The sequence below is a fragment of the Phyllostomus discolor genome, chromosome 15, assembly GCF_004126475.2.
Source record: "Phyllostomus discolor isolate MPI-MPIP mPhyDis1 chromosome 15, mPhyDis1.pri.v3, whole genome shotgun sequence".
Lineage (NCBI taxonomy): Eukaryota > Metazoa > Chordata > Mammalia > Chiroptera > Phyllostomidae > Phyllostomus > Phyllostomus discolor.
In genome coordinates, this window is record NC_040917.2 from 16,429,879 (window position 1) to 16,452,849 (window position 22,971).

The 22,971-nt window shown below is 56.6% G+C and overlaps 1 protein-coding gene and 1 long non-coding RNA gene across 2 annotated transcripts in view; both read left to right on the plus strand.

Moving 5' to 3' along the window:
• SUSD4 (sushi domain containing 4) overlaps nucleotides 1–10,002 on the plus strand; it is a 101,578-nt gene extending 91,576 nt beyond the window's left edge. The window contains exons 10-11 of the transcript XR_004900857.1: nucleotides 1,032–1,036; nucleotides 9,990–10,002. The gene's annotated coding sequence lies outside the window, so the exon portion shown is untranslated. The remainder of the gene's footprint in view (nucleotides 1–1,031; nucleotides 1,037–9,989) is intronic.
• An 8,201-nt stretch (nucleotides 10,003–18,203) lies between these two features.
• Nucleotides 18,204–21,024, plus strand: LOC118498278. The gene is made up of 3 exons (XR_004900802.1): nucleotides 18,204–18,314; nucleotides 18,420–18,571; nucleotides 19,419–21,024. It is a non-coding gene; the product is annotated as an uncharacterized LOC118498278 (long non-coding RNA).
• The last annotated feature ends 1,947 nt before the right edge of the window (nucleotides 21,025–22,971 follow it).

Below are 22,971 nucleotides of genomic sequence, written 5' to 3' on the forward strand. Positions count from 1 at the left end.
ATATTTTCTGCTTGGAGGCTGGAAGGAATATTTATAGACCCAGTTACAGTCCATAAATAGTTATTAAGCACCTGCTGTGTGCTGGGCCCTGTCTGTGTCCTCTAGGCCAGCGGGCAGTGAGGGCTGGTGAATACGGAGCTGCGGACTAGGAGCCGCAAAGCACAGGCCCCAGGCCCCAGGCCCGGGCTCTGGCGAGGTGTCCTCAGGCAGTGGCAGTGCAGCTGGGGGCAGGGGGCACGGGGGTGCCTGGAGGTGCAGGCAGAGCTGGGGGCAGGGCACACTGGGAAAGGGAGAGTCGTTCTGTGCTTCCTCGGGGCCCCGAGGTCCCAGGTGAAGCGCAGGCTGCAGAGACGGGAGGGGGACAGCATGGGAGAGAGATGGAACTGGAGAGGTGACTCAGGGCCGGGCCTGGGGGCCACACTCAGGAGGCCAGTGGTCCCCTTAGAGCTCGAGAAGCCAGGGGGGTGAGACGGGGAAGTGAGCGAGTGGGAGAACCATGCCGCCCACTCGACTTTGGGGAGCACGGGCCTAGGAGTCAGGGACACCCAAACACAGCTCGGGGCTGCTGCTGGGTCCCCGGGGGGGCCCTTCCGGGCCCCGGGGTCCTCACCAGTTCGGTCAGAGGCACAACAGATCACGTTCTCCAAGGTCTCCAAGGTCACTTTCAGCTCTGATGGGGTGAAAATTCTCGTTCGTTGCTTTTAAAAAAAACCCAGAGTCAAATACCCGTGTCCTGTGTCCCCACCAACAGAGTGTGGCACTCCTCCCAGCTCCTTCTCCAGCCGGCGCCTGGGGCTCAGGAGCAGCATCCCAACACCCCTTCGGGAGGGGCGACCCTCCAGGAACTCTGCAGCTGCCCCTAGCAGGATGCGGGTGGAGACACGGGACACCAGCCACAGCCGTCCTGGCCTCGGGGGCAGTCCCCTCCGCCCCTTGGTCGGAAGCAACAGACATGAATGGTGCCCGTCCCGGAACCCCACCAAAGCCACGGGATTGGTTTTGCCCAGATTGTGTAGCGTTTCCTGTTCTAGGAAGCGTGTGCACCTGCTGTGTACTTCATGGGGGATCAGGGGCGGGGGTGGGGAGGAAGCAGATACTCTTGGGAATCCGTCCTCACGGATATCACGGGTCGTGGGGGCAGACCCCCTTTGGAGAGCCGTCTGCAGGCTGGCTTTCGCCTCTGCCGCCCCCGGACCATCAGAAGGGCGAAGCCCTAAAGAATGCGGCCAGTCCGGCACGACCTCATGTTGATTTATGATCAGACCGTGGCTGGTGCCAACCACCACCGTTTCTGCATCTTCTCAGCCCTCTGCTTAGGGACTGAGTCAGATGCTTGTCTAACTGCAACACCAGGTTCACAAGTTCATAGGTCAAAGGCCACGTTCTTCATTTTGGTCCAACTCCGTCTCAGACGAGCGCGTCCAGGCTCTCAAGAGCACTCCGGCCCCCGCAGGTCCTCGCGGGTGCCCAGCGCTGGGTTAGCCAGGCCCGCTGTGGGTTTCCTGGGGGCCTGCAGTGGGCACTTGGGCAGCGCTGTCTGCTTAAACCTGTGGACGCGGAAATGCGAGGGCCTGGGGCTCAAGGTCAGCTCTGTCACGGGAGCCAGGTCCGGGTGTTGAACCCTCGCGCCCCGCCCCCGCCCCCGCCCCCGCCGGGAAGCGGGGGCCAGTGACAGCGCCCCCTGGCGGTTTGCTGATGGAGTAAACAGGACGCCGGTACAGTCCGCTGGGACAGCGCCCCGGCACAGGGCAAACGCTCCCAGACGCTAGCCGCTCTGCATAGGCCAGCCTTTCTCCCTCTGTCCTCGGAAGGACCCAGAAAATGCCCCCTTTCTCTGAGTCTCCACTGGGGAGCAGGGTGGAACTGAAGGGTCACCCTGCCGCCCTCGTTCTGGCCTTTCTAACAACCAAGACCCCCCTGAGCCCGGGCTAGGCGTCTTTCAAAGCTCCCACCCATCTGGGGGTTGCCCTGGCCTCCAGCTCTCAGGCCAGGCTGCCCCGCCAGTCACCCACAGGCCCTGCTCCCCACCCCCCAAGTGCTCCCCAGGGCCAGGCCTCCCGGAGTCTCTGTCACGAGGACCACTGTAAGGGCAGCTGGCGCTACGGAGGGGCTGCCTTGTGGCGTCTCAGCCCAGAGACCAGTCCCTCTTGACCTTGAACTTACTGAAATGTGATCTCCTAATGAAAACAGGATTAAAATAGAAAGCCCCTTTGCTGGAGTACTCAGGCATGGGGGCGCGGCTGCTGTTAGCCCCAAAGAACACTCTGAAATCGTCTGTTGTGGTGGTTCTGCATCAGCTGGTTTTGCGCACCCTCCCCCCACGCCCAGGAGACATTGGCAAGGTCTGAAGACATTCTGGGTTGTAACCATGGGGGGGCGCATTACTGGCGCCCAGTGGGCGGAGACCAAGGAGAGCCCCAGCAGAGCCCCATCCGGAGGGTGCGCCAGCCCGGCTGTCAGAGCGCGGAGGCTGAGAACCCCTGAGGCAGGAAACACGGGCCCTGAGACCGTGGGCTGGGTGTCCTGTGGCTGCCCAGTGGGCCGGTTTGGGTGTGGCTCGGCCCCCCTGCTCTGGATCTGGAACCTCCGACAGCTCAGGGAGGTCCATGGGACCTCTCTCAGAAGAGCGTGTTTAAATGCACAAAATAAATTCAACCAACGCGTTATATGGAAGCGCAGAGATCAAACATTTTTTAAAACTCATACGTAATATAGTTAGTGTTTTTTTTCTCAGTATGTGAAAAGGTCTGGCAGCTGATCTCACAGCCACCGTGAACGCACAGGACCCCTCTCGGGCCCTGTATTCTGAGACCTCCGTAAACACTGTCACATGGTGTGGAAGTATCTGTAGCTTCTTTTGGCAACAAAGTCACAGGTACGGCCGATACCGCAGTTTATCGCTTACTTGAGTGACAGAAACACTGAATTCTGTTAGAGGTGAGTGAGAATGGGATACCAGTGTTTCTTGTCCAAGGCCATGGTGCCCAGGTGGTCCACCCATGAACCCAGGTTTAAACGCCGGCCCTAGAGCGCCAATAGCTGAGCTGAAGTGTGGCTCCCGACGGGTTCGATTTCTCCTCCCAACGGGCATGAGCTTGGGATTCATGGAGGGCACTTTGGGGGCTTAGCAGCTGTCATTAGCCTGGGGTTGCTCCTGTCATTCAGTCTGTAGCCCCGGGGGAACGCACTGGGTTTAGAACCAGCAAACATGAGTGCCTGCCCCAGCTCTACCGTTCACGGCTGCGTGAGCCTGTCTGAGTTACTAACGCCTCGGGGCCGGCTCCTTCACCCGGGAAGTGCAGAGCCCCACCGGCGCATGTACTCGGGATGGAAGAAGACAAGGCGCCTGAAGCGATGTTTCCCACATGGGTGGGAGGGGGGGTCGGAAATGGGCGGTGGTTGTTCTTAAGGGAAGTCAAGAGTCGAATGGTATTTTCAGGGAGATTCTAGGAAGTTAAAACCATAATGACCTAATGGTCTCTGTGTAACAGGGTGCAGCCAAGAGGGGAGCCTCAAATAGGGACCTATAATAAGATCCAGAAGAGCTTGCAGATAATTGGCTCCACAGCACAGGGCCATACCTGCCCAGAATCTGGCAGCTGTGGCCAATTGTGAGAGGAGCTGGAAATGGGGCTGCAGAGGGAGATTGGCGCTGGGATTTAAACCGAGACTCGGCAGCCATTGGAGGGGAGAATCGTGCGCAGCCCTGCAAGAGAGAACCACACAGCTTTGGCAGAGTGAAGACTCTCGTGGCCCTGAGGGAGAGAACCACGCGGCTCTGGCAGAGTGGGGACTCCCGTGGTCCGGGGAGACAGGACCACGTGCCTTTGCCAGAGTAGGGACCCCTGCAGCCTTAGGAGATACAGTCCTCTGGACTGGGCAGAGGGGGAAGGAAGGAAGGACTGTGTCTGTTTGTGGGTGCTTTAAGGGACTTTAGGATTTTTGGTGAAGACATTAGGTCCCTCCTTTAAGTTTGTATAGCATTAAATAAACGTTTCCTTTCCTTTTCACGAATCTCTGGCATTGAGAGATGTCTTTCCTCTGGCGGCGGACATAACGGACCCGGGGCCTTCTTTCAATAATAGTATATCGTCCCAGTCCCCCCTTGTTTGTTTGTTTGTTCTGTAATATCTGGTCTCTATTCAAGACATCATCCGTGTCTTCCACCGGGTCCGGTGACTTGTCACAAATTCTGCAGGCAGTGCTGTTAACTGGAATGCTGCTTGTGGCACTTGGGGTGCTACTCCCGGTCACCTCCGGCCTCGAGGCAGAAATCCAGAGGCACAGGTTTGGTGATAAAGGAGACTTTATTCAAAAGCAGTTACTTAAGCCTATCAAGGCACAGCTTTAATCACTTAAGCCTATCAGTTAAGGGTAAACTTTAATACCTGAGTTCTCCTCGCTTTCCCTGTTCGTTTCTATAGCCCAGGTGGCAAACACCAGGCCCTCCGCCTTTTTTATCCGGCCTGGCACCTTATTTCTACCCGGCAGCAGCGCCAAGCTCTGGCTTAACTGCTAAGGAGCAGTCACCTTTACACAGTCCTAACATTACATTCGGCCCTTTGAAGGCAACCACAAAGTGAAAATGAGCTTGACACCCGTGGTCTATGGGGTTAGTTTACAAACTGAAACAACATCATCCACAAAAGCTACACAATTTGGGGGGAATGGCAGGCCTGTGCCCCAGAGCCCGTTCCCTCTAGGACACCCAGAGAATGAACCGCCACCCTCTGCCAGGCCAGCCTCTCGCTGGGCTGAGCCTGGAGGTCCTTCCCATGCAAAGTGCCCCCGTCGGGAACTGCAGGCAGCTGCAGCACACCAGTCAGGCATCCTCCAGGAGGAGGGCCCGAGGGCGGGAGGGCCAGAGCCTGAGAGAGCCAGCCCAGCAGCCAGCGCGCCAGCCCCCTTATTCCCATTGGTCCTGGAGGCCGGCAGCTTCTCAGCCAGTCCCCTCCCAGACTGCCCCCAATTTGCCTCTCCAACCTCCTCCTCCTCTGGCCCCTCCCAACTTCTCCCCGTGATATGAGTTATCTTACATCTCTCCGAGTCACTCCCACCGTGGCCCCTCTTCCCTGATCCACGTATACAGCAACCGTGTTCCGGGTTATTTTACCCTCCAAGCCGCGCACTTATGGGCACGTGTGTGTCTTCCACACCTGCCACTTTCCCCCTCCCTGCAGGCAGGCCTGGCGCCTCTGATGAAGAAGCGCAGCCACCGGGATGCAGCCCGGGGGCCTCCGGGCCCCAGGGACGGCACTAGCACCGTGTCCCTGCTCTGTCTGTGCAGCCAGGACCCCAGGCTGCTGTGCCGGCTCCGTCACTGCGTGCTCGCCCCGGAGCAGGTCTTCCTCCCTCTCGGGGCTGCGGGTGGGCACCTGTCTGATGAGCGAGCTGGAGCAGCCCGGGCACCCTGCAGCAGACACAGCCCCGGTTGGTTGTAGAGTGTCACTGTCCACGCCAGCGTTTTCAGGGCAGGTGTGTCCTTGAAGGCCCCAGGGCGCCAGCTCCCAGGAACAGGGTCCCCCTCCTCCCAGGCCTGTGTGCCCAGGGGCCTCTGCGTAGTGAATTGCTTTGCAGCAGCAGGGCCTGAGCCGCAGTGAGTGCACAGGGGCCGCTGTGGGTGCTGCCGGCTCCCTCCGGAGACCACAGGGGCCTTCCTGGAAGCCAGCTTTCCCCAGGACTGCCAGCGGCATCGAGCTCTCTCCTCGCTCTCCGCTCTCCGGGGCAGAGACTGGTGAGAGGCTGTAGGATGGTTCCCGAGGAGGGTGCCAGCAGCCTGCAATCCAGTGAGTCAGTCCTGGGAAGCCCAGAGCTGGGGGGACCGGGCGGGGACCCTGCCAGGAGCGCCCCCACTTCTGACCACCTGTGGGAGCCTGCTCCTTCCATCAGGCAGTCATTCAACAAGCACAGAGCCCCTCGGTCTCAGGCCCTGCTCTGCCCCACCCTTTGACCAGGGCCTGGCCCTGTCCCTGTCCCCTCCAACCCCCTTCCCTCACGATCACCCGCTGGGCTCCACTCCCTCTCCTCCCATCTGCTCCAAATCCTGAAGGCCTCTCCTTCTCCCAAAGGGCCCCCTTCCCTGTCCCAGCCTCTGCACAGGGTCTCAGAGGGCCATGCTGCTCTTGGGAAAGGAGGGGCAGCGTCAGGGGGTCCCCAAAGGATGGGGCTCAGAGATGCAACCCAGTATTACCATGTGCTCCAGGTTTTGGGGTGGGAATGGGAGAGGAAGGGAAAGGGAGTCAGGGAGAAGGAAGAGAACAGGGCAGGGCGGTGGGTGTGGAGGGGTGGGGGATGGGACCTGGGAGAAGGGAGCACCCAGCCCTCTGCCCCACCCCAGGGCTGCCCTGTCATCAGTGGACAGATGGCTGGGCCCCCTCCTGCCCCTACCTGCCCACTGGCCTGCACACCTGCTCTGTATTCCGATCAGGCTGGGCCCGAGTCTGATTATCAAAGCAACGCCATCCCTGAGACTCAGCTGTTGGCTGTAAGGCCAACTCCCTGCCGAGTCCTTCAGGCTCATCAACAACCCAGGGCTGCTGCTCTGCATGCTGATGGCGCGCCACAGGAAGGCTCGCAGCCGCCCCTGCTGGATCCTCACGGCTCAGAGAGAGCCTGGCCCGCCTGCGTCTCTGTGGAGTTCCCTGCCTCCCAGCCCCGGGTCCGGGCAGGTCTGGTCCTCCAGAGGGAGCAGGGAGGTGGCCTGGGCCGCAGGGAAGGGCACGACTCCCCACCTTGGCTCACCTCTCTGGGCCTCAGTTTCCCCATCGTTCAAGGCAGGGTGAACATCGGCAATCCCTAGGGTTCCCTCTGGCTCGGATACCCCTGCTTCCACTCCACTCGGCATCTGCAGAGCCCCAAGTCCAGCCCCCAGGGGCACAGGGACACAAAGAACAATCTCTAAACATTCAGGAGCCAGCTGTTGGGTGTGGGAGCTGAGGGTGGTGACGGAGAAGGCGCCATACACCAGCAAGCAACTGGCCCGTCACTGGCTGAGGGCTGTGGGGCCAGCTTGAGCCCCAACCCCCCCGGTCCCGCTGGGGCCCAACTGTTCGGGGGGATATGAACGACCTTCTTTTGATGCTTAGGCTTTTATTTTTTCACCTTCCACTTACGGAAAGTGACAACAGTTTTTCATTAGACCGTCGGCCATAAGAATACACTGTCACTGGGTGAAAGAAGGTGAAGGGGTTAGCCAATCGACAGAGGTGTCATAGGACAAAGGGCAGAGGCGCATGACCCATGGACATGGGCAACGAGGAGGCATTGCCTGAGGGAGGGGAGGGGGTGAAGGGAGAAAAAGTGGGGACAACTGTGAGAGCAGAAACAATAAAACTAAATTTTCCAAAAAATACATTCTTCTTTTTAAGTTAGTACATTTAATTATAAGTTGTTCCACAAAGAAAATATCACCAGGAAAATCTGCAGGGAGCTTCCCGCTTGCCCGAGATCGGGGCCCCCAAACCCACTGTGTGTCTCATCCGCCCTGACTTCTTTTCTCCTCCTTGCCTTCCTCCTCCTCTCTCTTCCTCTTCCTTTTTCTCCCTCTGTCTCTTCTTTTTCCTTCTTCCTCTATCCCTTTACTGCTTGCTGTCAGGATTGACAGCTATTGCCTCTCCATCTACCCACCCGCCTTCCTAACAAACATTTATTCGGCACGTATGCTGGATATTGCTCTGCACACAGGAGACAGAGCTGAGCGGGCCCCACCCTCACCTCACCTCACCTCACAGGAATACTCCAGGCTCAGCCATCGCTTTGGCGAAATCAGCCATCACTTTGGAGAAAGCAAGAGGAAATTCGCATGTTGCTTTTCCACGATTTCCCAGGTACTAGGCTTGCAGCGGAGCTTAGGTCGCCGATTTGAGACTTGCCCACGCTTTTCTCCGGACTTGCTACCACCTAATTCCGTCCTGCTCGGAGTGGTGTCCTCAGGTGCGACCCGTCACTCCACAGACCCGGTGCTTAAAGACTCAGCAGCTGACCCTGGAGTGCCTGCTGGGTTTCCGACGGGGAGACCCAAAGCTAATAGTCTTTATTTTTTTAGCAGCCAGGAAACAAATTCACGCAGGGCGAATATCTGCACAAGAGAAGTAGGCGCTGTGTTGCCCTCGCTGGGGGGGAGAGGCGCATCGGTATGCGCTATGCGAAACCAGAGGCCGCCTTTGAGCCGTGATTTGCATTTTCTCCTCGCAGAGCCATTCATCTGGGGAAGTTCAAGTCCTCTGTCTGCGGCGAACTCTCGTTTAGCATTATGTAAATGGACTCCGGCTGAATCCGTGTGGCTCGGGGAGATTTCCAGGAGTGCGCAGCCTGTTCTCTGGAATAGCTTCCCATAATTCTGTATAGAGAATTAGACTGGCTCCTGTGTCCAGGAAAAGCTGAGTTGGACATCAAGCCTTTTTCTCCAAGAGAACCCCAGAAGAGATTATTACTAAAACTTCAATCTCGGGGCTTTGGAGAAAGTTCGCATCTCTAGGAGGCACTGTGCAGGACAAGGTCACGCAAAGGTTACCTACAAGTTAGTCAAACTCTTCCCCCAGTCGAAGGAGGAAACACATATGCTGGCTATTTAATCAAGCAATGGACAGCAGGGAGCAAGAGCCCATGACCAACCCTGGCTTCCAAATCCTCCCAGGAAAGAGGCTGGACCCAAGCTGAGTCAAATCAATAGAAGGTCCCAGGGCCAGGCGTGTCTTCCCCACGTGGCTGCCGTGGCCACTGGGCAAAAGCCACCGGTTAGTTCATGAGCGTAGCTCACACATGGCCGTGTGTCGAGGCCATGTTGATGTCTCCTGGAGAAACTCGGGCTGCAGACTTCCCTTTGCTTCATTCCGACGTGGTCGCGCAGCTCACCTCCCAAGGCTTTGAGAAGAAAAGCCTGGCTGTTCGGGTGAGAGTGTGGACATCTGGTGATGGATGTTCTCGGGCCAAACGTGCCCAGAATATGCTGATCTGCACACACACTTGCTCCCGTTCAGAGGCCTTATCACACACACGTCTCTCTCTTTGCCTCATGGCGAGTCTCACGTCGCCAACCACACGGTGCGTGCCTTAGAGACTGGACAGCATCTCAGACGTCAACATTCCCCAGCACCTGGCTCGGTGCTGGGCGCCACGGGTGCCACACAGACGTGGGGGGGCCTGACAATGACTCGTAGTCTGAGTTTGCCCACTGGGGCCGCTGTAACAGAAGCAGCAAACTCCGTCTTCCTCTTCTTCTAAAACCACTAATGCCACCATGAAACCCCCACCCTCCTGGCTTCACCTGCTCGCGATTCCCTCCCAAATGCCCCATCTCCGAGTGACATCACATGGAGGGGCAGGGCTTCAGCGTGGAACTGGGGGTGGGCGGGAGGACACCACACACCGAAGTCCACAGTGTCGTAGTGACCCCTCTGGTCACCTTCAGACCAGGGAGGCTGCTGGGGGGGAGGGGTCCGGGGAGGGGGACCACGAAGGTCTAACTGAGACGCTTCAACAGAGAGGGGCACTTTGAAGGAGGTGGGAATCCAAGGAACAGCCAGGGGGCGGAGCTAGTGAAGGAAACATTTAAGCTTCTTGACAGGCAGGGGCACCCGTCCCCGAAGGGAGTTCTTCACCCCAGACACTGCACACAACATCCCAGAGGTTGTCTCCCTGCCTTTGGGGCACGTCCTCCCCGCTCCCTGAGGAGGACCAGTGAGGGGCCGCTGGGCTCCTTGAGGGGCTTGTCCCTCTGCCCGGTGGGGGACAGTCCGTCTGTCCAGTGTCAGTTTGCCCACTGGACCTGGTTTAGTCATTTCTGGCAGCCCTTGCGTGGGACCAGGACGCCTCACCTCTTTCCGCTCCCGGCCAGGGGGTGTGTGCAGGGTGTGACATTTTAAAGAAACCTTCACGACAAAGTAGTTTGTAGTCCCCCTTGAGGAGGAGGGTGGAGACAGACTGGCCGAGAGATCAGAGGGGGCGGGGCATATGAATCTCTGTGCTGATTGGATTCAGTTTTTAAAAAGGGAGGAGGACAGACACCCAAAGGGGTTTCCTGGGCTTCTCTCTCTGCCTCTTTTGCACACACACACAGAACATGCACGCAGCCCCGGCAGCCGGACCCCTCTCAGGGACCGCCTGTTTGCCTGCATCACCCTCAGCCTGCCTCTCCGCTCATCACCCTCCGCACCCTCGCTCCTCGCTGGCGCCTCCGCAGCTTCTCTCGGGCCCTGCCCTGCCCGCTCTCCGTTTAATTTCACAGCCTGTCTCAGGGCGGAGTTATTTATAAAGCCTCTCCCGCCTCTCCAGCCCTCCTCGCCAGCCCCTCCCCTCGGCTGACAGGCTCCGGTGACCCTGCCCCACACGGGAGATGGGGGGGATGGAGATTCTTTCCCGGTCCACCCGGCTGTGATTCGACTCCCGTCTCTAGATGAGCAGCACAGCCTGTGAGAATCCCACCTGCCAGAGCGAGAGCCCACAACCAGGGCTGGTTCTTGTGGTCACGCAGAGCTGCTGCGGGTCTGGGGAGTGACCACGGCTGGGGGAACAGCAAGGGGTGGCCTTTCTGTCTTTTTGTTTGTAGGAGTTTAAAAAACTTTTTTTTAAATGTATTGATTTGAGCCCTGGCTGGCGTAGCTCAGTGGATTGAGTGCGGGCTGTGAACCAAAGCATCGCAGGTTTGATTCCCAGTCAGGGCACATGCCTGGGTTGCAGGTCACGGCCCCCAGTAACCGCACATTGATGTTTCTCTCTCTCTCTTTCTCCCTCCCTTCCCTCTCTAAAAATAAATAAATAAAATCTTTAAAAAAATGGATTGATCTCCCAAACAAAATATCAACAAGGAAACAAGGATACTGTGGAATTAAACAATGCCTGAGAATAAATGGACTTAACTTTATTAAAAAATGTATTGATTTGAGACAGAAAGAGAGAGATGGAGAGATAAACATCACTCTATTGTTCCACTCATTCACGCACTCATTGGTTGATTCTCACATGTGCCCTGACCGGGGATCAAACCTGCAACCCTAGCACATCGGGGCGATGCTCTAGCCCACTGAGCTCCCCCGGCACCAGAGCTCAGGGGTTATTTTTACCTGTGGCCACTTTGAAAACAACACAACACTCTCTCTGGGAACTGAGATCTTGCTTGGGTCGCACGCCTCGGCTTGGCCAACATCCTGCTCAGTGTGGCTACGTTTCTGGTTTGTTCTGGGGCTTCCCTGAGGGCTCCAAGTCCGTTCGTGACTTTGGCCAACACACCGTCTGCGACTTCTTGATTCTCATTCTCAGATCTTCAAAAGGTGGCGGTTGACAGGGCCAGGGGGTTACCGTCAGGCAGTCCAGGCCCGGCTCTGCCACGGTTTCACAAGTTAATTTGCCCCCCACCCACCCCCTGTGCCCTCTGCCACTCGCTCATCTGTAGAGCAGGCATGATGGCGGTGCCTGCCCCAGGCGGCTGAGGTGGGGACACAGGCACCCTGAGGGTGAGCAGTGGGCACCAGGATAACTTGGGAAAGCAAGGCTCCAATGGCAGGGCGAGACCTCTAGGGCATCATGGGACAGCTGGGGCCGAACACATGTGACACAGGGGGCCTGTGGCTAAAACAGACCCTGAATGCTCTGGGCCCGGCCTCTGGCACCCGAGGGCTAAACAGTGGGGGAAGAGTGGGCAGGGGGTATTACGCCAGGGGATAAATCTGCTGCTTAATGACCGGTATTTTTTTTTTTTACAAAATAGAACTGAACTGAACAGACTAGAACAGAATAGAAAATTTCAGAGTGCCTGGCACACAATGAGAAGAGACACCGTGTCATGTAACTTTTGTTTCATTTGTGTTTTGTGTGTGTATGTTGACGTGAAAGGTATATTTTGGTTGGGTAGCTGCCAAGAAAAGTTTGAGACACACTCTCCTGGACATCGAAATGTATGCTGCTTGCTGGCGTCTGCCTTCAGAGCAAATAGACTTTCTGCCCGCCCCTCGGGTATTCTGCACTGGGGAGTCAGCAGACCCCCCCTCCACCGCTTCCGTCTGGTGCAACGACATGAAAGACATTCTTCTAAATCAGTTTTGGTGATGGGTCAACTTCCTTCCAGCGCCAAAGACTCCCAGGCCTTCCCACACCTTACAGGGCGAGTCCAACCCCTCTGACTCCTCACCGACCCCCTTCCCAGCCCGATCTTCTCCAACCGCTTCGGCCCAACTCATCTTCCTGGGGCTCCTTCCATCCGCCCAGGAGGAGACCGCCCTCCCCTCCATCATGTATCTCTCGGCCCCAGGCCTGTCCGCATATCACTGACCCCTGAGGCTGTCCCCGCTGGGACAGGACAGCATTTCTTGGGCCAGGAGCCCACGGGGATCCCTGGTCGTCCCGGGCCAGTGGCTAAAGTGCTGCCTCAAACACCGCACTCCCTCCGCACCATGCTTTTGAGATCCATCTTTGTGTGACGTGTATCCACAGCTCGTCCCTCCCTTGAATCGCTGAGCTCTAGTCCATTGTCCATACCACAATCTGTTTACCCCTCTGCGGTGAGCGTGCCAGATTGCAAAGTCTGAAGGAACCCCCCCCCCCCCAGTCCCCGCCCAGGGCTGCCCTCCCTCCAGAGAAGCTGGCTACAAATGCGGGAGTCTCCACAGCCATCCTCGGGTTCTACAAGTCGCTAGGACAACTCCCAGAACTCAGGAAAGGGCCACGTTTAGAACGACACTTCTGCTATAACAAAGAAATGCACATTAGAACTCTTCAAAGGTTCTCCTGCATCGGGAAGAAGTGGGGGGAGGGTTTCAAACGCAAAGTCTGCCTGTCCCCAGGGAGGGGGTACCCGCCTGGCATCAGTGGGCGGCAAGATGCACAGAGGACGGCAACCCAGGGAGCTCACTCAAGCTTTCGAGTGTGCGGAGGTTTTACTGGGACTTGATCACAGACTCCCACACGGCTGACCTTTACTCCCCAGGCCTCCCAGAGGCTGGAACTAACCTATCATAACTCAGCTCGTCAGACCATCGGTGGCCAAGCCCCCAGGCAAACAAAGACAGTCCTACAAGGCAGGACACTCCAGGGGCCTAGAGGTCACCTTCCACGAACCAAGGCAAAGGCCAGATCTTCTGTTTCATTTTCCATGCACACGGTATACCTGCTGCGGTGCACCTGGAGGGCTTGCCGTTGGGGGCCATTAGGAATTAGGCCGATGATACATGGCGAACCTCAGCAATATTAGGCCAAGGGAAAGAAGTGCAGGCTCGTGATTTTATTTAGAGGACACTGCAGAAAAGGCTAACTTCATCTACGATTATGGTGACGGTAGGACAGGCTGCAGCTACGTCATTTGTGGGGCCAGCTGCACTTGACTGTGTGTTGGTTACATCTCACTTAAGTCCCCTTTTAAAAACCCCTCTGCCGGTTACTGTGCTTTGCCCTGTGCCGGCCATTCTGCTCAGCACTTTACAATGTTAATGCTGGTGTGTGTGTGTGTGTGTGTGTGTGTGTGGCACCTGTACCCACTCAGCCATTGGCGGGTACCTAGGTTGCCTCCAAAGCGTGGCTGTTATAAATAATGCTGCAATGAACATGGGTGTGCATGCATCTTTTCCAACTGTCTTTTCTTTTTTCAGATAAATACCCAGGAGGGGAGCGGCTGGGTCATATGGTAGCTCTGTTTTTCATTTTTTTGAGGAAATCTCACACTGTTTTCCCTGGTGGCTGTACCAGTCCACATCCCCCCAGCAGTGCGCGAGGTTCCTTTCTCCACATCCCCGCTGATGCTTGTTATTTGTTGCCTTTTTGATAATAGCCATTATCAAGTGTGAGACCAGACTGTGCTGTGGTTTTCACTGGCATTTCCCTGATGATTAGTGACATTGAGCATTTTTTCATGTGTGTATTACAGGCCATTTATTATTTTACTATCGACAACAGTCTGATGAGGTAGGTATTATGCTTTCTGTTTTAGAGATAAGAAACTGAGGTTTGGAGGGATGGAAAAGCTCATCCAAGGTGGCCACGCTGGTGTGAGCACCCAGAAGTTACACGCTTTCCTCTTCATCTGCCCCTGTTGTAAATCAGGGATAATATTGGTTCGCACAGTTGTGGCGAGAATTAAATCAGCGAACGCGTGCATTGCGCGGTCTTCCAAATGGGGGTTCATGTCAAGGGCCACGGGTTGGGATGGGAAGCCCCTCACCTGTCCTGGCCATTCAGGTTGAAGTTGCCAAATTCCCAGTGGCCTTACCTGTCAAAAGACGGGGTCAGGCAGACATCATCCCAGGTCTCACATGGGTCCCTAGAGCCAGGCAGCTGGGACCCGTATGCAAAGCTGGGAGCCACCCAGGGGCGAGGGCTTCGGAAGTCCCCAGGAGGCCAGGACACCAACTGAATGGTCCTCCCCTCCCTACCCATTGCCAGTGCTCTGGCTCACGTGCTACTCAAGGCCCCTGATGGCCTTGCCCTGTGCACCTGTGAGGCAGGGTCAAGTGCAGGAAACAGGTGCCAAGTATCTGCCTTCCACTGACAAAAGAGAACACTGGACCTGCCCTCACAAAGTGTGGCTTAGGGTCGACTTCTGGCCACCGAAGCTCCCAGCTCTCAGCACTCCCTGGGTGCCCTTAGGGTCCCTTCCCTGCTGCAGCCCCCCACAGCAGAGCGTGAGCGCCCCTCCCTCTCCACAGCACCCCCCCCACCAGTGGGGAGGCAGCATTATCCCTGTTCATGCAGTCCTTGGAGACCTGCTTGAGGCAATTTGTCACTCACTCTTCAAGCTGCCAGCCAGGGAGGGGGGCGAGAAGACTCTGTCATGAGATCTTCCTGCTGTAATTAAGTGCCAGGCTTTGTTTTACACGTATCTCTCCCACCTTGCCTGACCGCACCGCCAAGCTCCGCTGGCCAGGGAGTGCCAGGGCTGGCTGTTCCATGATTATACCAAGAGCTCCCCCAGAGGCAGGTGCGTGGGGGTGGGGGCTCAGGCACCTGCCGCCGTCTGCAGCCCTGCGCGATGCTCCCCCACCCCAGTCTTGCTCACGTCAGCGCCACGTCTGTCTTTGAACTGGGTTTCAGCCGAAGAGCCCCTGCACCACCTGTTCATAAAGTCATCTCTCTCTCTTTTTTAAAAAGATTTTATTTATTTCTTTTTAGAGAGGGAAGGGAGGGAGAAAGAGAGAAACATCAATGTGCGGTTGCTGGGGGCCGTGGCCTGCAACCCAGGTATGTGGCCTGACTGGGAATTGAACCTGCGACACTTTGGTTTGCAGCCTGCGCTCAATCCACTGAGCTATGCCAGCCAGGGCTTAAAGTCACCTCTCTTTAACCCTTGGTTTGCTCCAGCCTCTGGGGAGCCAGTTTTCTTTCTTTCAATGCATCCCTTTTTCTGCAAACCCCAGCAGCGGGGACACAGGCAGGAAAGGAGACCAGGGGGCCTGGCAGAAGGAACATCTTGCTCATAGGACCGAAAGGGTCCATCTCCTCTTGGGTTCTCCCGCCAAACTCAGGGCTCCTTCCTCAGGACACCCCTGCTCCCACACACGCACAGGAGCACTTGCTGACTGGAATCTGTCACTGAGATCTTCCAGATGGGGACCCCCGGCCAAGATGGAGGCGTAGGTAGACACACCGTGCCTCCTCACACAACCAAAGAAGGACAACAAATTTAAAAACGAAAAACAGCCAGCACTGACAGAAAATCGAACTGTATGGAAGTCTGACAACCAAGGAGTTAAAGAAGAAACATTCATCCAGGCTGGTAGGAGGGGTGGAGAAAGGCAGCTGGGGCAGAGGGGATGTGCAGCAAGGCAGCGGCTGGTGGAATGGGTGGTCCCACGTTCGCATGCGGATAAACCAGGAGGAACAACTAGGGAGCGAGACAGACCACATCACCCAGGGTCCCAGCGGGGAAATAAAGCCTCAAACCTCTGATTGAAGAAACCTGTGGGGGTTGTGGCACCAGTAGGAGAAACTCCCAGCCTCCCAGGAGAGTCTGTTGGAGAGACCCACAGGGTCCTAGAACGTACACAAGCCCACCCACTGGGAATCAGCACCAGAAAGGCCCACTTTGCTTGTGGGAAGTGGGGGACACAACTGGAAACTGGCACAGAGCAAGCGCCATTGTTCCCTATAGGACTCCTCCCCAACACACAGCACCACAATGCAGCCACTTGGGTTGCCCCGCCCTGGTGAACACCTAAGGCTCTGCCCCTCACTACAAAACAGGTGCACTGAGAGAGAGAGAGAGAGAAAAAGAGGTCCAAATGAAAGAACAGATCAAAGCTCCAGAAAAAAATACAACTAAGCAATGAAGAGATAGCCCACCTATCAGGTGCACAGTTCAAAGCGCTGGTAACCAGGTTGCTTACAGAATTGCTTGAGCTCAGTTGCAAAATGAAGGAACAGATGAAGGTTCCCCAAAGTGAAATAAAGCAAAATATACAAGTAACCAACAGTGACAGGAAGGAAACCAGGACTCAGATCAACAGTTTGGAGCAGAAGGAAAAAGAAACATTCAACCAGAACAGAATGAAGAAATAAGAATTCAAAAAAAGGAGGAGAGGCTTAGAAACCTCCAAGACACCTTTAAATGTTCCAACATCCGAATCACAGGGGTGCCAGAAGGAGAAGAGAAAGAGCAAGAAACTGAACATTTATTTGAAAAAATAATGAAGAACTTCCCCAATCTGGCAAAGGAAGTAGACTTTCAGGAAGTCTAGGAAGCTCAGAGAGTTCCAAACAAGTTGGACCCAAGAAGGAACACGCCAAGGCACATCACAATTACATTACCCAAGATTAAAATGAAGGAGAGAATCTTAAAAGCAGCAAGAGTAAAGGAGACAGTTACCTACAAAGGAGTTCCCATAAGGCTGTCAGCTGATTTCTCAGAATAAACCTTACAGGCAAGAAGGGGCTGGAAAGACGTATTCCAAGTCATGAAAGGCAAGGACCTACATCCAAGATGACTCTATCCAGCAAAGCCTTCATTTAGAATGGAAGGGCAGATAAAGGGCTTCCCAGACAAGGTCAAGTTAAAGGAGTTCATCATCACCAAGTCCTTATTATATGAAATGTTAAAGGGACATATCTAAGAAAAAGAAGATAAAAAATATGAACAGTAAAATGACAGCAAACTCACACTTATTAACAACCACATCTAAAACAAAACCAAACCAAGCAGATAACTAGAACAGGAACAAAACCACAGAAATGGAGATCACATGGAGGGTTATCAGCAGGGGAGTGGGAGGGGGAGAGAGGGGGAAAGGTACAGAGAATAAGTAGCATAAATAGTAGGAAGAAAACAGACAGGGGGAGGTTAAGAATAGAATAGGAAATGTTGAAGCCAAAGAACTTATATGTACGACCCATGGACATGAACTAAGGTGGGGGGAATGTGGGTGGGAGGGGGTGTGCCGGTCGGAGGGGAATAAAGGCAGGGAAATGGGACAACCGTAATAGCATAATCAATGAAATATATTGTTTTTAAAAAAAGATCTTCCAAATGTGGCTTGAGGTTTGGTGCGGACGAAGGAGCCCTGCTCTGGGCGTGGGGGCGGGGGGGGGGGGGTGGTCGAGTCCCTCGGGTGCCAGCTTCTGGCTGTGCCTCGGGCAGTTACTCCAGGTCCTCGGCCCCGGGCCTCCTCCTGTGTCCGATGGGAGAGGAGAGGCCGGGGCGATGGCGGCCTGGAGGGCCTCGATGGACATCTCGGAGAACTACAGAGGCCGCAGCTCTGTTCCCCTCCCCTGCCCAGTCTCTCTCGGATCCAGATACCTGCCAGCACACCCAGCACGCACGTCCCGCCCCCTGCCCCCTAAACCCCCCGGGGACCAGGCAAACGGACACTTTGCCCGGTCCCCGCAGCCCCCCTTTCTCCCAGGCACCGGCAAGTTCGAGCGCCCAGCGTTGGGCAGAGGCTTGCCCCAGCGCACTCAGAGGTTACCCGGGGCGCGGGGCAGGGAAGGGGCCCCGGAACCGGCCGGGTGGGCGGGGCCGACCCGGGTGGGCGGGGCCTAAGGCTCCTCCTTACAGCGGCTCTGGCCTCGCCCGTTGGCGGCTCCGAGGAGCGAGTGGAAGCGCAGGCAGCCCTCCGCGGAGGTGAGCGCCTTGCAGCGAACACGCGCGAGGGCCCACGCCCCCAGCAGGAGACTGGGCGAGGCTGGAGTTAGTGGTCTGACGCCTTTCCCTCCCGGAAGTCCTGGGCTCTTCCCAGCTCCGGTCCCCACGCTGGGCTGGGCTGGGCTGGGCTGGGCTGGGCTGGGCTGGGCTGGGCGGGCGTCCCACCCCCGGACCTTGCTGTCTGCACCCCACCACGGGGGCCCTGGGCAGGGTTGGGGAGTGGGGGGGGCGGCAGAATGTGGATACCTCGTGCCAGGTAGGTGGGACGCAGGGGAACGCGGCTGTGTAGAAATCCCTTGCTTTCTCACCTTTGAACAGTCTTTTACCGGACTTTGTTTTCACTTTATCCCCGCCCACGAAGGGGCAGGTGGCTTCACTGTCTTCCTTGGAAGAACGAGACAGCTACCTCCAGCAGAGGCCTGGAAGCCCCAGACAGCGCCTGAGCTGACCAACAGCAAGCCTTGAGCCCCCCACCCCTAGCACGGGGGACAGCAGCGGGGCAGAGGCGCCGAGGTAAACAGGGTGGGTAAACAGGTTTATGTTTCTGTATGTGAGCCACGTCCCGGGAAAACCACAGCTGGGGTGACATTTCCCGAGGGTGAGGGTAGGTTTGGCGGGTTGTCTTGGGGGTGAGGAGCGCTGTCCCAGCAAGGCTGCTGAGCCCTGGATGATTGACAGCTGACGGCAGGACTTCCTCCTTGGGTTGCAGTCACCTGGCGCTGGAACACACCCATCCCTTACAGCAGCACCGGCTCATCCCTGGTGTCCTTCGGGGAGATACCGTTGCTGAGCAAGAACCTAGTCAATACGGTGCCTCTGTGGACATTAAGTGCATCTGGGTGTCATCCTCGCATCTGGGCCTGGGGGAGGGCATTAGTGTCGCCCGCTGATGATAGACCCCACGGGCCTAGACAGACTCCCCGTCGCTTTTCCCTACGTTCACTCAGCCAGTCCGGGCTCTGGCTGGTCTGCCTGAGCGCCCCTGGACTCCCTGGCTTGCGTCTCCCTTGTTCTTGTGCACAGAAGCCAGTGGCCAGCGCCCTCCAGGATGCCCGGAAACCCTGGGGCGGAGCCCGGGGAAAGGTCTCGCGCTCCATGCTAAACCCTCACTGGTGGGATTGTGGGGAGGCCCCAGCGGGTTCCCTCAGTGGGGGCCCAGGCCAAAGTAACAACCAGACACATTTTAACAATCAGTATGCCCACACTCGTGCATAGTGGCCAGACTGGTGCTCGCATCCCAAGCCATATCCCATCATCCCCTTGGGCGCTATGGCCCTGAGCAAAGCAGGAAGCTTTTCGATTCCCTTGTCTGAATGCAATGCCAACCCTTCTGGGTTTCTGGTTTTGTTCCTGAGGACAGAAGACTTCTGAGGGGGTTGTGCCCAGCCTCACGGCCACCTTTGCAGACTTCCCTGCACAGGGAAGTTGGCTTTGCTGAGTGTCAAAATCAGAGCAGGCCTGTGTGTGTGCCTCTGAGTGCTAGACTCAGACGGCAAGGAAGCACCGGAGTGCACGTGGGCTGAATCCAGCCGCATCACTTTCGCTCTTAGTTTTGTGGGGGAAAATACAGGCGGCGGACCCAAAGCCTCGGTCAGGCCTCAAGCTTCAGGGATCCCCAGTGCTGGCTTTGCAGTCCCCCCAAACCCACATGTAAGCCAAGTATGCCCAGCTGTATGGCACCGACTCAGCTGGGGGCATAGAAACCTCCAGGTTTAGGTGGGGCGACAAAGCCAGTGCCTGGGCAACCATTAGAGCGCCATTAAAGCGGGAACCTGCGTGGCATCGTCTCTGTTCAGAGGAGACAGCGGGTGAGGGCCGGGGAAGGCGGGGAGGGCTTCCGGAGCTCCGTGGTCTTAAGTAGCATTGAGAGACGACAGGGCCAGGTGGAGGGAAGGAAGCCTGAGTCTTAGGTGAAGCTCAGAACAAGCAGAGAGCTCACTGCCCACCAGATGCAGCCCTGGGTCCCTGTCTCCCTTTCCAGCTCTGCCTCTGGTCACTCTCTTCTGTCCCCTGCACAGCGACTTCCTGTCAGGTTCTGACCAGGTCTTTTTGCATGCTTCTCTCTTTGTTGTTGGGGAACCCTCTACCTTTTAAAAGATGTACCTTCTCCACGGAAGACATCCCTGGCACCCACCACACTGCCCCCCCCCCCCAGTCTTCCAGCAGAATCGGGGAGCTCCTCCTTTGCCCTCACTGCTCCTGCATGAACCTCTAGGGACGCTCTTACACCCTGCATTGCCTGCTGGAGTTGAGGGGTCTCCGCCCCACTTGCTGAGGCAGGGCTGGGTCTCACTCAGTGTGCAATCCTCTGAGCCCAAGCTGGCGGCTGGCACAGAGCAGGCCTTTGGGAAATGTTGTTGGACTGAACTTGAGCCATATATAGTGGGCATTGAAGCGCTTCACCTCCTTGGAACGGAAGGCGTGCGTTAAGCACTATTATTGGGAATTTGAGATTAGATACATCTGGTAGAGCTAAATCCTGGGGTCTCAAGGAGTCTGAGTTCAGGGCAGTGACAGCACTCAAGCCCTTAGCAGCCCCCGCTGCCCTCAGGACGGGATGCAGGCTCCTTCTGGGTCGGACCCCAGGGTATCCTCCTCGGCCTCAGCTCCCACGGTCCCCACCTTGGACTCACACCTGCCGAGCCTGGGCTCCCCCCTCTCCCTAGACCACCAGGGATGCCCACGGCCGCCTCCAGCTCATTCTTGATCCTTAGGACCCCGTGTCTCTCTCCCTGGGTGTGGAGGTCCCTCAGCCCCACCGCATGGGCACACCACCTCTAACGGCCTCACATCCCCTGGCGGCTGCCCCCCTGCTCGTGACTCGGCACCCCAAAGGCAGTGATGGGGTGTTCCCTGGAGAAATCCGGTTGGAGGACCCCTTTGTTGAGAGAGAGTGCCCAGCAAACACATCTCTGATGGAAGATCGAACCCTGGTGATGGAAACGAAAGAGGAAGAGCAATGCTAGAGAGACACTGGGAAGGGAGGAGGCCAGGATTTGGTGCTGAGGTGTTGTGGAAAGAGAGTAGAGGCGAGGGGGGGTCTAGGTGACCCGCAAGGCAGGTGGAGGCGGCGTCACACATGAGCTGGGTCCCTGGCCAGGGAAGAGGTCCACTTCTGACCGCCGTGCAAAAATGTTTCTGTCTCTAGGTGATTTCCAAAATTCAAAGTGTTATTAAATCATTTGGGGCCATGTTGAATCTGAAGTTATAAACGGGCCCTTTAATAGGCCAGAACAGCCACACACTTGGAGTACCGGCGATGTCAAGGCTAGCGGGAGATTGGGGAAACGTAGAGGGGAGGGTCCAACTTGTCAAGCCAAGTGAATCCACTGAGAGAAGAAGCCTAAGCCAAGATCAAGGGCGTGAGCAGAAGAGACGGGCTGGGGGGCGGGGCGGGAGAAGGAGAGGAGCTGGAGGAAAACAGAGTGCCGGGAAGATGGGGAGAGAATCAGAGACACCTGGGTGCGGGGTGGGGGCGGGGAGACACAGCGATTTCCAGAAACAGGCGGCCGACCCTGCCTGTGCTGAGAGCGACTGGGGAGGTTCCGACAAGAATGCTCCAGAGGGAGGCGACCTTGAGAGGGCAGTCCCCGAGGAAAGCCCGATCTCTCGGGGTCAGACGGAGGCTGGTGAATGGGCAGCGGGGACGTTGGGCGGAGCCTTTCCACCTCACGCCTGAGGAATTTGGCCCTGAAGGAAGGAAAGGCCAACCCTCAGTGAGAAGGGAGGAGTGGCCGTGTCACGAGAAGGCACCAGAGAGCCAGCCGCAGTGGAAGGAGGAGAGAAGGGGCCTGTGTACGCTGAGGAATTTGGATCAGTGCCCCCCTGCACATGGATTGTATTTCACGTAGACCCTCCTCCCTTCTCTCCCCTCCCCCGCAAACGTCCCAGAGAACTTCCACTTTGGGCGTTCTCCAGAGCCAGGGGACCGCTAACTCCAACGACAGGATACTGCAATGCTGAAATGCTGGCGGCTCCCCTCTCCTGCCTGGGGTAAGCTGGCCGCCAGCGCCCCCAGACTTGACCTTCCTCCGTGATGGTGCTAGCCAGACGTGTCCTCCTCTGCCGCGCACAGACCGGGAACAGCGTCCTAACAGCAAGCACGTGGACCGCCTTTGCTCTGAGTCAGACGCTGGTCTGAGTGCCTCTGAGGGGGTACTGGTATTATTACCGTGTTTCCGAGGGCAAAGAGCACGGCCATGCTTTAAGGTCGCTTGCTGTTCCTGTTCCTGATGCTGCTACAAGACTCATGGTCCTGGCACTGCCACCGGCATGCCTGTCCAAGGTCCCCAAACCAGGGATCTCTCAGCGCCCAGTTTCACTGTGGGTCAGACCGGCTTTCCCAGGTAACACGTAATTTAAGAGTCGACAGATAATCTACTACGTGCAAAGCGTTGCCAGGGACCCCAAAACAGGAGCTACGTGGTCTCATCGGACGTAATCTTCAGAACCCTTCCGTGTCGTAGACGGGGAGACTGAGCCCACACTTGAACTCGGACAGACGTGATGAAGGCAGGAACTAAAGCCACCTCCGGCCCCGAGCTTCTGCGGCCCGAGCTCCCTCTGCGTTGTGGTCAGAGATATAACTGGTTCTAAGTGCACGTGGTCCCCGACTTGTGATTTTTCGACTTGACAATGGTGCATAGAATCATCTTGCTGTTCCCTTTCCGCAGTCAATAAATGATATCATGAGATATTCGACACTTGGTTACAAAACGGGCTTTGTGTTGGGTGATTCTGTCCAACTGTAGGCCACCGGAAGTGCTCTGAGCATGTTGAGGGTGGGCCAGGCTAAGCTGTGACGTTTGATAGGCTGGGCATATTAAATGCATTTTTATGTATGATGGGTTTATCGAAATGGACCCCGTCGTAAGTCAAGGGGCATCTGTAGTTCCGAGGCTAACTTGTGTTCC